The sequence below is a fragment of the Tympanuchus pallidicinctus genome, unplaced genomic scaffold (assembly GCF_026119805.1).
Source record: "Tympanuchus pallidicinctus isolate F22 unplaced genomic scaffold, pur_lepc_1.0 scaffold26, whole genome shotgun sequence".
Classification (NCBI taxonomy): domain Eukaryota; kingdom Metazoa; phylum Chordata; class Aves; order Galliformes; family Phasianidae; genus Tympanuchus; species Tympanuchus pallidicinctus.
The window spans coordinates 6,902,793-6,916,941 of NW_026294743.1; the positions used below are offsets into that span (position 1 = coordinate 6,902,793).

At 37.3% G+C, this 14,149-nt stretch overlaps 1 long non-coding RNA gene across 1 annotated transcript; it reads left to right on the forward strand.

Annotated features, from left to right (window-relative positions):
- The first annotated feature begins 588 nt into the window (after window positions 1–588).
- LOC128084292 (uncharacterized) lies at window positions 589–12,539 on the forward strand. Its single transcript, XR_008208441.1, has 3 exons — window positions 589–631; window positions 715–782; window positions 12,401–12,539. It is a non-coding gene; the product is annotated as an uncharacterized LOC128084292 (long non-coding RNA).
- The last annotated feature ends 1,610 nt before the right edge of the window (window positions 12,540–14,149 follow it).

Consider the following 14,149-nt stretch of genomic DNA (forward strand, 5'->3'; position numbering starts at 1 on the left):
AAGTGATGGCATCAGTTTTCTCAGTGTTTGAAAAAATGACAGCAGGCCCTTTCTGACATATACGAATTATCTTGGAAATGAAATCTGTGAACTGAAGAAGGAGATTAGCACATGGAATGGCACTTTTTTGTATAGCTGGGGTATAACCCAAACTGTAAATCTTACTGAAAAGAAATTGTACAAATCATTACAGGTTTCCAGTATTCACAGTAACTGAACCTGCGTGACCTAATGCTTTTTTATTTAAAAAAAAATTCTTGCAAGTTGTAGTCAAATGAATCATAAAACTGAAAATCCTGTATAAGTATTTACTTACTAATGGTTACGTGGCTTAAAGGCTTTAGGAAAAAAAAAATTGCTAATGTAATTCACAAATGCTTTGTACTGTAGTTGAAAATGCTATATCTACATCCTAGTTCAGATCTGATATCTGACAGATATATTTAGCCTTTGTGCCTTAATACTGCTGCATATGTATGTGTATATAATATTCAAAATATATTTTCAATGGAAATTGAATGTGATTTAATATCTGCATTAAAAGTGGGGATTCATGAATGATAAATTGTTCACCTTCCCTTCCTGACCTAGGAGATGAGCAGAAGAAAGCCAGTGATGATATGTTGTCAAGGTAAAATGACATTGTTTAGAAAAGGATAATATTTGGAGTTCCTGTTTCAATGAATAACATCAGTGCACTGTTCACCCCATCAGGCAGCTCTGAAAAACAAGCTTTCGGAAGGTCACAGGCTTGAGCTTGTAACCTTGCTGCCATTTGTCTGGTAAGATCTCTCTTCACTGTAAACCTGAATGCGTTTATTAGTATGGCAATAAAGAGTGTCTGAAGAGAATATTAAAATAGTCCCTACTGAGCCAGGAAGAAAATGTTGGTTTCTGAAAGTAGAGGAGCCCATAGACCTGTTGAAAGAAAAGGTCATTTTCAGAATATGAATGGTACTTTGGGAACCAAAAGGGGTACTCTTGTGAAAGAATAGGAGTTGTAAAGGAGAGGAAAAACATCTTCTATCCTTTGCTTCCACAGGGTCAAAACAGTGTTTAACAGTTCCCCTTTAACAAAAAGAGACAAATGCAAAACAAACAAACAAACAAAAAAAAACCTCACAAAAAAAACCCCAAAATACGTTGACTGTTTAAATAAAAAATAACAAAAAAGACAGACAGAGCTTGTAGAGACAGTGAACTTGGAGAAAGGCAGATAGGAGATTAAGCAATTATTTGCATTTATATCGAGTGGTCTTGGAATCCACTAAGGCTATTTTTGGCTTCGGCTTCTTGAATTGGGGAAGAAAAGGCACCCCACTTGCTCTCTATTTTAGGACTGTAACTTAAAATTGCAGTGGAGAGGTACATGTGTTGTGTCCAATTTACTTTAATAGGACTTTGAAGTTTTAGACATCTGGTCTTATGCTGTCAGTGGCAGGAAAAAGCTCATAGCTGCTCTCTGGAAGCTATTAAGTTGCCAAGGACAAAGTACAGGCTGTGTTCTGTCTATTTATCTGTTTATATCAATTTATATGTAATCTGTAAGTTTGCAAGGGAAGTTATCTGGCTATATATGTGGATCTCAAATTGATATGTTTAGAGCAAAAGAAAACAAGGGTCCTCCTTTATCACCGTATAGAGGTAGCATAAGAGAACAGCTCGGATGTGGTTGCATGTTCCTATAAAGCATCTGAGATCTAATTTCATATATCTGCTTCAATGCAGTAAGCAAGGGAAAAACCTACCAGGAAACCAAACCAAAGGAAACGTTTTTCTTAAATCTGGGCTAAGCTGGATCACAATTTAAAGTACAGCAAAAAGCATGACTGAATTCAGTTTTTACAGGTGTATGAGGAAGACCTAAAAGACAATTTGGGCCCAAATGACAAGGTGGTTTTTTTCCTTAAGCAATGCTTAAAATCAGAGGCAATGAGAAAGACTTAGTGAAACTTGGGAAGTGGGCACTTAGTTCTTCCTCTGAGAAATTCATTGGTAAGTGAAGTTAGAGGGTATGCTGATATCTGCTTCTCTAGATGTATCTAAATTGAAAAGAATAGGCAAACCTCTAGAGTATGTTGGTTTGGTTCCGTTAGTTCTCCTTGCAGAAAATCAGTGAATTGAAGATATATGCTAGCTGAATCGCTTCACTTTTGTCTACATTTCTTTGTATGCAGGTGAACAACCTGCCATTGTTTGTACAACTCTTACAAGACTCAGTTCCTTTAGATGTATTGATATTGCTAGAAAGCAGTGTACAATGACCTTGAGGTATTGAAGCAGTTTTGTGTTATGTTTCAGTTCATTTTATGTTGATAAATGCAATTGCTTCCAATGAGAAAGACAGTGCTCAAGTTAAACAAATGCTGCCGAGGTGGGTGGGCTCTGAAGGTGCTTCCTCTGCTTCCATGGATACAGGTCATGCAGAATTAGGCGGTCTCACCCACACTCTGTGGAAGATCAGCAAGTTTCAATTTTTCCTTGAAATGTAAATGATTAGCATCTCAGCTACTTGAATAAAACCAAGCAGATCAGAGCTGGCATAGAGCTGGGTTCTCCCTAACCTGTCTTCTGAAGAGTGCCCTTTTTGTTTCATATCTTCCTATCAATATACCTTCTCTTTCTGCCTTGTCTTGATTTATCCTTTCTAAACTTGTCAGTGAAACCTGACAGCCCTGAAAAAGCTTTCATTTGTTAGTAGGTTTTTGTGGGCACATTAGACATAAAAAGGTCACTCTAACACAGATTTGCTGTTCTGCATCTGAGCTTTATATGCTGTCTTGGTTCCAGAATTTTATGTAAATGAGTTAGGATAGTATATTTATTACCGGGGAAAAGACAGAGCAATCAATTTTAAAAAAAGCAAATGGTGCTGTGCTCAATCACATATTTTCCTGCTTAAAAATAGCAAGTCAAGTGCTGGAAGTTGCTGAAAGCTTTCAGTCTTCGCTATTAAATTAGGATTTCACTTTGAGTGATTCCTAGGATTGTTTCTCTGATTTAACCTACTGAAGTATGTCTTCTTGTACTTAATTGTGTTGTTATACAGTAAAATACCTAAATTGCTCTTTTTTCCTGTGGAAACAGTGCTCAATATTGCTGAAATTGGCAATGTTATAGTAAAAACTGTGAAATTAGATTACAAGAGATTTTTTTTTCTCTCCAGGAGTTGTTTGTAGTACATCCTGCAAGAAATCACGCCTGCTGTCCTATTAGCTTTAACACAAATTGTTTGGTATGTAAGAAAACCAGCTGACTGGTCCGAAGGAATTCTAGAACAGTGCTTCTATGTTATGTATTAGCAGTAATGTTCATATGCATATGTATTTTCTGTTGAAGGCTTTAGTGTTAATTTTTAGGTTTCATTTCTAATCGGTTACAATGATTTTTTTATTCTAAAAATAGTGGATTTTACACATAATTTTACACGTAATAATTCATGGAAAATACGTGACCTTCATCACCCTAATTCTGTTTATTGTTGTTTAGTAATGACAATGGATCTTCAGTCACCTATGCCATATCTATCTGGCTGTATACTCCTAAAAAAAGTAAACGTCTTGCAGAAGGCCTGGTGTTGCCACAGAAAAAGGTGTGCAGGTGATTTTTTTTTTTTTTTTTAAAGTGTAGAACATCTTGGGTTGGATGGGACTTCAAAGATAAGCTAGTTCCAATGCCCTGCCGTTGGCAGGCTTGCCACCCACTAAACCAGGCTCCAGATCAGGGTGTCCAGGGTCCCATTCAGCCAGGACTTAAACACAGGTGGGACATTCATTACTTTTCCAGGCAACTTGTTCCAATGCCTCACCATCCTCTGAGTGGGGAAAAAAATTCCCCCTAATCTAAATAATTTAAGTTTTCAATTTAAAGCCATTTTGCCTTGTCCTATCACATTCAAGCCCTGTAAAAGGGTGGTCTCTGTCTAAATGCCCTTTGAGTTCTGGATGATTTAGTTGTTGCTGAGTGATGTCTACGCAGTGCCAAGGACTTTTCAGCTTTTTGTGCTGCTCTGCTAACAGTGAGCTAGGGGTACATGGTAAGGTGGGAAGGGGCAGAACCAAGACTGCTGACCCCAACTGGCTAGTGGGATATCCCATTTAATGTGGAATTATGCACAACAATTAAAAACATGGGGGAGTTGGCTGGCAGGACTGCTGACTGGGGACTGGCTGGGCACTGATTCTCTCACATATCACTGCACTGTGTATCACCTGTTTGTGTTTTTTATTCATTTTTTTTTTTCCTTTTCTTTCCTATCTACTGGTTTTGTCACAACCCATGAGTCCTACCTTTATTTTTTTCTCTTTTTCCCCCCTCCTGTTTCTGTTTCCAATCCCACTGGAGCCAAGAGAGTGAGTAGGTAACTGTATATTGCTTATCTGTCTGCCAGGTTCAATCCAAAAAAGTATCAATTACACCTTTTCTGGAAATTCATCCAGTCTTTTTGCTATTCTTCCATTAACCTATTACCTCAGAATCTCTCACTAGACCAGGCTGCTCAAAACCCCATCCAGCCTGGCTTTGAATTCTTCCAGAGACAGGACATCCACAACCTCTCCTGGCAACCTGTTCCAGTGTCTCACCACCTTCATGGTGACGAAGGTGACTTCATGGTGACTTCCTAACATCTAGTCTGAATTCTACCGTCTTTGAGTTAAAAGATATTTCTTCTTGTTCTGTTTCTACCTGCTCTTATAAGAAGTCCCTTCCCAGCTTTCCTATAGGCCCCTTTATGTACTGGAAGGCTGCTGTGAAGACCCCTTGGAGTTTTCTCCTCTCCAGGCTGAAAAGCCCCAGCTCTATCAGCCTGTCCTTGCAGGAACGGTGCTCCAGTCCTCTGATCATCATTGTGGCCGTCCTCTGGACCCACTCGAACACATGTTTTTCTTTTGCTAGGGGCCCAAAATCTGGATGCAGTCCTGCAGATGGGGTCCCATGAGAGCTGAGTAGAGGGGCAGGATCACCTCCCCCGACCTACTATTGGTCTGAAACTATTTAAACTAATATCTCTTGTTTTCTCTTAGGATTGTTAAACAATGGAAGAAAGCAAAGCATAATGTTGTGGTATTTGAACTGTGATGGCAAATATTAATATTTAAGAATATTTTGCATGGAGAAGACTTGATCTCATTTTCCTCTGATGTTGGTGTTTTGCTTCTCTAAATTTGACAGTGTAATTATGAAAAGAGCAGTAGTATAGAGACTGTGTTCACTTGGCAAAATTAGTTTGGATTGAGAATCTTATTTAAAGTAACAGCAAACAAAACAGTAATGAAACTGTAATGTGGAACTCTAAGGGAACCAGTTAAAATGAGGAAAGCAATCTTTTGTTTCTTTTTAAAATAGAGTAGTGTCTCCTATTGATTTGCAGTCAGGTGCCAGACGTTATTACCACTAAAATATATCCCAAGTAGAAATCAATGCACACATACTATAGTACATTAATTACTATGTTTTTTTTGTTCCCCATCTAGGTACTTAGTGATTCTGTATTAGGGCTTCAAATGATGAAAATGTGATGAACTTTCCTACTTTAATATGTCATAACATTGCTTTACAAGTAGAACTAACTGGCTGACGACTTCAAATTTTCTGTCAAGTGATGCTGTGATCATTGCTTACCAGTTTTTGAAATCATTCACCTCCTTCTAGGATACATTTTACAGTATTTAGAAAGAATCTTTACAGGATTAGCGGAACATGCATGTATCTGAATCAAGGAGCTACTCCATTTCCATTTAAAAAAAATGCACTTTGAATATTTTAAAGCTGTTTATGTGCTTTATTAAAGCTTTCTCTTTACCCATACTCTATTATTAATGCCATCAGAAAGGAGTGGATAAATATACAACTTGTAATTTTTGTTTTCTGAATGGCCTTCTACTACAATTCTCTTTAGAGAAATCATTCTCTACTAAGACTTGTTTTTATACATAAATGTGTAATATTTTTGATTTGCATAGTACTTCGAATGAGTGTAAAAAGCAGTCCTGAATGTTCAGAAACAAAAATGTCTTACATAACCAAAATCCCTTTCTATCTTGTAAGTAGCTGCTCTCTCAAGAACTAAGCAAAGGTAATGTTTAGGGTGGAGTTAAAATGACTAAACAAAACCATTTCTTTTTCTAAAATAGCAGTAAATGAAGATGATTTTGATTGGGAAATAATTGCAGTTTTAAAGCACTCCACTTAGATGCCCAAAACCTGATGTGTTCAATCTTGTTGATGACTTTTTTTGACTTGAGTGCTTTGAAGCTCTCTTAGCTTCTGTATGTTGTAAGCTTCCATGGCCTAACTAGAGAACACTTAATCACCATTTTACTACAAGGTGGAAATGACTTGAGGGATGCAGTAAGCAGTTAATAACACTTTATTTAAGGAGTTTCACTACTCTGCATTTGACATGCAAACAAGCAGCCTGGCTGTATTCATTTTAATACAGTAAATACATTCAGTATCAACATAGTGTCTGAGTTCTCCTTTTGCTAACTTACAGCTATATCCATTCAATTCTTCTTTCTAATCTAGCTGGCCTTGTTGGGCATCTTTGAGCAATAGAATTTGCTGTTTTCTTTCACTCATTAATGGCATAATGTTTGAAATTCTTAGTTCATAGGTATGCGCTGGAGAACTGAGAGTTTGAGTCCGTTGGTTGAAGATTAGCCTTATATGTGATATGTAGAAGAAAACTTCTGATTGGCTTTTAGAAGGGAAATATTCTTTGTGTGTCTTGAAAAGGTTTCTCTATAAACTTCATCTTGAGAGGATAAAGGTATTTCTTCACCCTCGGTGAAGTGTCTCGGTCTCCTTGATGTGAGAAGCACAATCTTGGACATACCCAGCTGGAAATACAAGAAGGTTATTCACGGTCAGGTACCTGCTGGTGGGCTTTGTTCAAACTTTGTCATCTCTCTTCAGATATCTAGTCTGTCGTGTACCTAAGTGAGAGTCTAGGTTGATGAGACAAAATATCTGCTTTTTTTTTTTTCTGCCTGTAGGGCAACAATGAAAGACAAAAGTAGCTTAGTTGTTGGCAAACACATTTCAGAAAGCATTACAAATAGTGTTCTTATTATACCATCTTTGAGCAATTTTTAATTAGGAAGAATGATTTAGAATGACACTGAGGCCGAGGTACTGAGTATGATTCATTGGCACACTGTACTAGGAGCCTGAAAGAAAGTGAGCACAAAACTGATGTGATAATGAATTCTGCCTTGATGTATTTCCAGCTTATTAACTGGAAAACATGCCCAAACTTGCTAAGATAGGTTCATTTGTTAAAATCACCGCCTTAATAAAGCCGAAACATAACATGGAGGTACAGTTTTTGAGAGGCTAAGGCAAAGGAGATATTGGAGATAAGGTAGACAGACTGATACTGCTTAGAAGTTGTGGAGGAAGATTAAACAAAAGCCTTGTCTTGACTTACTCTGTGAAGTGCACGCTTCCCTGTAACAAATCCCATGTGTGTGATTTAGCAGCTGCCAGCACTCAGTACAGTATCTACAGCATAAGCACTGTATCTGCCAGCATGCCTGGGAGGAGAGGGATAAAAGGATGAGGTGGCCCAGTGTCCCTCTCTGATTCTGTCAGGAGGGTAGTTTATAATTTGATAAAATCATCTAGGTTGGAAAAGGCCTTCAAGATCGTGGAGTCCTGCCATTAACCTGACCTGACTGTCAAGTTCCAATAACTGAACTGTGTCTCTTAATGCCACATCTACTCAACTTTCAAATACCTCCAGGGATGAGGAATCCACCACTTGCATGAGTAGTCTGCTGCAGTGCTTGGTCATCCTTTCTGTGGAAAAAATTCTTCACGATGTCCAACCAAAATCTCCCTGGCACAACTTGATATTATTTCCTTGTCTCACCTGTGAAAAGGTACTGGCATCCTCCTTGTGCAACCTCCTTTCAGGTACTTATGTAGAGTAATGAGGTCTCTCAGCTGCTGCTTCTCCAAACTAAACAGCCCCAAACGCTCAGATCTAGAGGTTTGAAGATATCTAGAACATCTAACCTAATTTATAGTGCATGAATCTACTGGGTCATGTACGCCAGGAGAAATGTTGCAAATGTATGGTATGGAAACCTGTCACGTTACTTGGAGATATATCTGTTTATATTAAGTAAACTGTATGCTCTAGCACGAAACTCTTAGCAAAACTTTTACTTTCGAACTTCAATTTTCTTTGAGGTTCCTGCAGTTCTGTGTAGTACTCTCAAAGTCAGTAGCTGCTTAGTGATAGAAATGGGTTAATATTTTCCTCCCTCTGAAAAAAAAAAACCTTCAAAGCATATCTTAATGCTCAAAATTCTAATTTCATAGCTTCATGGTGACAATTAGATGTGTAACTAATGTTTTCTGCTGTCTCGTAATGTAGAAGGAGCAATCCTCTCTTTTTCAGAAGTAACATTCAAATTATTTTCCTCTAATTTTAGTCCTTCAGAGCTATGTAGTGATCTAAATTAATTAGTGATGAGTGCAATCCATGGAAGTCTGTGGATCTGTTACTCTCTTCTCTGGGTCTAAATCTTCCTGTCCCTGCTTGCTCACCAGGGAGTAATGAGATGGACAGTTTTTGTTGTTTTTTTTTTTTTTTTTCCACAGAAGACCTTGAGTTGACTCTGAACATCTCTTAAAAACACCGAAGGCTGTGCAGGAGTTGATTAAAGATGTGACTGGTCCTTCCTTATTAAGCATGTAATGAGTTGAAACTGCTATATGAGAAATGGTCAAGAGCCTTTGAAAATGGTCTTTGGGGGAAAAAAAAAAAAACCTAAGACTAATTTGTCTTATTTTCAATGCACAGTTGCTGTTATCAAGTATGTTTCCATACAGAGAGACTGGAAACCTGCTTAAAAAAAAAAACAAACACCTTTTTTTAACAGGTGAAGTGCCTTGAAAAGCCAAGCTTTTAAAAGTAATATTTTACAAAGCCAGTTTGCAGTTTACATGACAACTTTGCAGGTGTAACAGTTTTCTGTTTTTCACATAATGGGAGTAATGTGGGAGGAGATGTGATCATGCAAATCGTGATTTCTCTGTACTGCAGTTACATGTCCTCACGACAAGGCTGCAGATAGGGAATATAAAACTGTAGATTAGTTATGCATGTTTGAAAAGTATTTAACAGACTTGCTAAGCTCTAAATTGTGGTGTAGTCGTTTCAATAATCATTCAGAATTAATATACAGAGCTTATGAAAGCTGAAGTTGACATAAAGGCCACAATGACAGAGTGCAAATGTCTGTAAATATCACAATATAGGGCACATGCATTTGAAAGGCTTCTGTCTTTGATTTAGTGGATTTAGAGCTTGGATCTGCGTTCTCCAGTGATTTGCCATGGGTGTGCTTATTCACTTCTTTTTCACATAAATTTAGCCACTAAATAAAGATGAGCTCCTCCTGGAAATAAAGCTGATATTCTATTCTTCTTCCATCAAGTTGGCAGATAGCAATCTTTTTTTTTTTTTTTTTTTCTTCCAGAGGAGTATGAACATACTTTAGTGCCTGATAAGGACGTGGTTTTTTGAATAGTACTAATTTAAAAAAGAGAGGAAGAGGGGGAGTTCTTAAGTATCTCTTCTGAAGACTTTTTCAGAGTTTTGAATGATGGCTCACGTTGATTGTATTAAACCAAAAAAAAATTACATCCTCAGTATTGTGTCTATCTCCTCCCTCTACTTTTCATTGACTGTACAAGTTCCAATTAAGTTGTAGGCTGTCAGAATATTTTGTAAGCTCCCTTTTAAGGAACAGTAGATACTGTCATAGTTAACTGGCCTATTATTTGCTAGTGAGCTAGGAGAATGTTCATCTCTGAAGAAGGTTGTTTTGAATGTGTATGATTTAAGTAAGTCACTGCTCAGCCATACTTTTGCAATTGGTTAATTTTCCTTATTTTTGTTCTGATTCACCCTCTTGTCTTTCGAATCGCTGTTCAAAAGTTTGGAGGCTTGATAGTATAAATAATTTCTCTGACAGAAGAAACTACGTTATTCTTCCCATCTGTAGGTTCTCTGTGGGACTATATTGTAAATTCCATAATGGGCTTTAAAACAGACCATTACATAATTGCACATGTCATTTACTCTAAAATGCGTAGGCTGTCGGATAATGCCAGCATGCCCACAGCCTCTGCTAGCAAAGCTCTTGAGTGACTGCATAGACCTTATAGGCACACCTGAGAGCGCTGAAGAGGTGTAGGCAATGGCTACAAATCAAGGAAAAAGGTTTGACAAACCAGCACAGAGGTTTTGGCAGTACCTTTCTTGTTAAACTTCTCCCAAGTTAGAAGTTATCCACTTATCCTCATTCTTTGGCTTTTCCTCTCATGCGATCTTTTAATTTTGCCACTGATGACTCTGCTGCTTTGATATTACTTGATTAACAGACTTAGGAAAAGCTGATTTTGTGGTGGCCGATTTTGACTGCTGCATTAGCAGTGAAATGGGGAGATGATTTCTTATAGGAATGCTGGTTATTCTTACAGGCACCTACACATATTGAAATAATAAAACATCTGGAAAGCTTCATTTTTAATTGGCGTTTTGGAACTGATTGATGTTTATACTCTGTGACTTGCTAGGAAGATGAAAGAGAAATATTAATTTCTAAAAGGGTTAGATCTTTTTTGGTAGATTAAAAGGGAATAATTGAGTTCAGCTGATATGCAGTGGTTTGATTTAGCTGGTGATCTGAATAGCTAATTCATAAACTCAGGGTTTTATCGCTTGATACTTAGTTGTAAGAAGGCAACAAACAAGTAAACAAAAATTGCAAGGTCAATCAGTACATGAAAATATCTGAAGTAATGGCTGTAAGCAAGCACTTCTGAATCCTCAGAGGAGTCCCTGGAAGGAGCACGTTAAGGAACTTCTCACATGGGTTATGCTGGGGTGAGAGCTATATCTAGTTCTTGTCTTAGAGGTTTACACAATTTTGTACTTTTTCCCCACGTTCTCGTGTTTGTTTTATTGTTTTTCTTCCTGTGGCTAGCATGTTTACCTCTTACTGCGTTGGCAAATAAGCGCTCAGCAGGCAGATGCCTAATGTAAGAATGTGGCAGAAGTTGAGCCCGATGACTCAGGACTCTGCAGGAAGGCTTTCTCTGTGCTGCTGCTGCCCAGTGACTATTGGTACTTTGATTCAGAAGGTGAACTGTGCTTTTCTCTATTACTGCCAGAGAATGGAGAGTTCTGCTTCAATGGTTTTATGTTGCTATGTGAGAATGATGGTCTGAAAATGCTGTTGTAATAAGAAAATAAGGGTTTCCTCAGTAATTCTGTTACTCCATAGGAAGGATGCTGTGTAGTTCTCATTTCATGATCTGAAAGATGAACCCACAGGATCTGTGGAAATCTCAAATAAAAAACTGCAGATTAAGAATGTGTGGGATATATAGTTTTTTTGACCTTCCTAGTGCGTAGTTTTTGATTGAGGATAGATGAGATTAAGTGACCTACGAGGGTCAGAGCACTAAACTTTGCTTATACCTTCTGCTCAGACTGAAGGATGCCTGTTTGATTGTTGTGGAAGAGAGAGACTTCCAGGGTTGAAGTGAAGTCATTCAGTCTTGCATTCGTGTTTTGCTATAGTGATTTCACTGAAAATTAAAAGGGAGTAACAGAGGAGTAAATGAGCCTGTATTTGTTTTGTATAGATTTATAGAGTAGTAATATATACTTCACAAGATACTGTCCTTTTGTTTGTTTTTTTTTTTTTTTTGAAGCATGCCTTGCTGTGAATTACAAGTATTACCTATGACAAAGTTGTTAATATATGCTTGTTGGTTGGTCATTGAGACATAGACATGAACTCTTCCAAAAGTGTTATCTCTGGATTTATCCCCGTTCTCCAACTGCATGCTTTATCCAGGGCTGCTTAAGGCTTACTGGGTTAAACGATGTCTGAGGAAGGCTTTGGTGTTCTCTGCCCGACTGCTTTAAGTGAAACTAAGCATGCTTAATGATATAGCATCATGGGTAGTGATGAACAAAATACAACTGCAGTGTACAACATGCATTAAATTTCTATGTTTTTCTTACGATAAACTTCTACATCCAGATTTATAAGCTGATTCATGTTTGTCATGTACAAAAGCCTGTCTGAATTGGATTCACGAAGCTGCCGTCGGTTATGCTTAGAGGCTTCTAAGTATATAGGTTATACTTAGTGACTTGATGCATGAATAATATAGGGTACAATGCTTGAGGACTTCACTAAGATGGTCGTACAGGTAGATGAACGTGGAGGAGGTTTGACTTCCACCTTTTATCTAAAACATTTAGGAAGAGTATAAATATTGCCACTGTCCAAGTTGTACGTGTCATAAAATGTGTGTGTAATATTGATGCTGTTAAGAAGACAAATGTGGCTGACTTATATTTGAGGAGTTGTACCAAGGATATCAAAATCATTCAGGTGTTGGATGTTCGTGACCTTAATAAACACATGACACCTTTTATTATCTGAGGCTTCAAACCCCACTGCGTGAAAGGAGGAATGGTGCTAAGTGAGGCAGAAAGGGGAAACGGGTGAGCTATTGCTTGTTTGGTTTGCTTATTTGTTATAAAACTACTCAAGCGTAACTTTCTTCATGACCTTTTAAATTATTTGGTAGTTGATGTACTTCATTTGAGACTGTCTTCAGCCTTGAGATTTAAAATGGTCATTGCAAAAGATTACTGACGTGCAGGCTGTTAACAGATTTTTATTCCATTGCAACACTTCAGGGATAACTTAGTCACTTGTTTTTTGGCACTCACTGCACTCTGGCAGTAAATCATATCAGATAAACTAAAAGAAAATTTCAAAGTGACTTGAAGTTACATGTTGATTTCTATTTTTCCTGTCTGTATTAGTCCTGCTTAACAAGTGTTAATTATGTTAACACATAGCACAATCTTATTTTTTTCAGTAAATCACTTTCTTGGTACTTACAGGAAAAAAAAACCCAACTATTTAATGAGTATGACTTTTTTCTGCTTTTCTGCTTATGAATCTTCTATGGATTGATTCTGTCTTTTAGACCTCATTTCAAATCTTCATCAAATGCGCTTACGTAATTCTCTATTCACACTTGCATACAATTCATTTCAGACTTCATTCCCAGTTATTAACACACGTAGATGTGTTATGACCTGGCTAACTCAAGGAGAGTTTCCATGTTGAAAGCCTTCCATCCTTTTCTTGAAGCATACGTTAATTTCCTCTTTCAGGAAGGATGAAGTGTTCTATTAGAAATAAAGAGATAATATTCTGAAGCTTGCAGGATTCCCATTGGTGTATACGAAGACAAAGAGTTTCATCTTTATTTACTTTTGATGTCACTTCTGTAATAAGCTATGCATATCCGTTCCGATTATTATATATTTTTTTCCTTTTCTTAAAACCTCTGGAGTGGGGAATCTGTTTTCCAGGTTCCAGTCAAGTACAGAATTTATCCTGGAGTTACGAACTCCTAAATACAGATGTCTATTATGAAAATCCTGGAAAAAACATGCAAATGTAATTCTCTAGTAAAATGTTATGAATATCCTACATGCTTCTACTTGTTCTTGTCATTTGTACAAATATTACATACAGGAGGGAAAAGAAATCTGTCACTGTAAGACATGACTTCATAGTAACTGCAGTAACGTTTTTCAACAATTTATTTCTAGGAAAATGTGGAAGTTGCAGTTAGTTTATTCAACTGTATTGTGTTAGCAATTAAAACACACATTAAAAATAAATCTTGTTTTGCTCTGAGCTCTCTAAATTTGACTTAACTTTCCTAGAATATTGCATGGAAGGCAGCGCAAGGTTCACTTTAATTGGATTATGTTGGAAAAAGCTGCCACAAGACGCTCTGGACCAAATTCCCTGGCTGACTTAGACCATAATCCTTCTTGCAGAGAGGGTGGGAAATGCTATCTTTTTTTAACATGATTACATTTTATACCTACTTTACTTATGTACAAGTGTTACAGCAAAGTAAAGACTGACTCCTGACAATGTAATATAAAGAGAAATAAGGTATTCAGCCAAGATCAGGTAAATGCCTGGGGTGTTATCAGTATGGGACTGATAACTTTATTTTCATTTCTAAGCAAAGTCTAATGATTTCTTGGCCTGAATAAATAACAGGTGATGTAGTT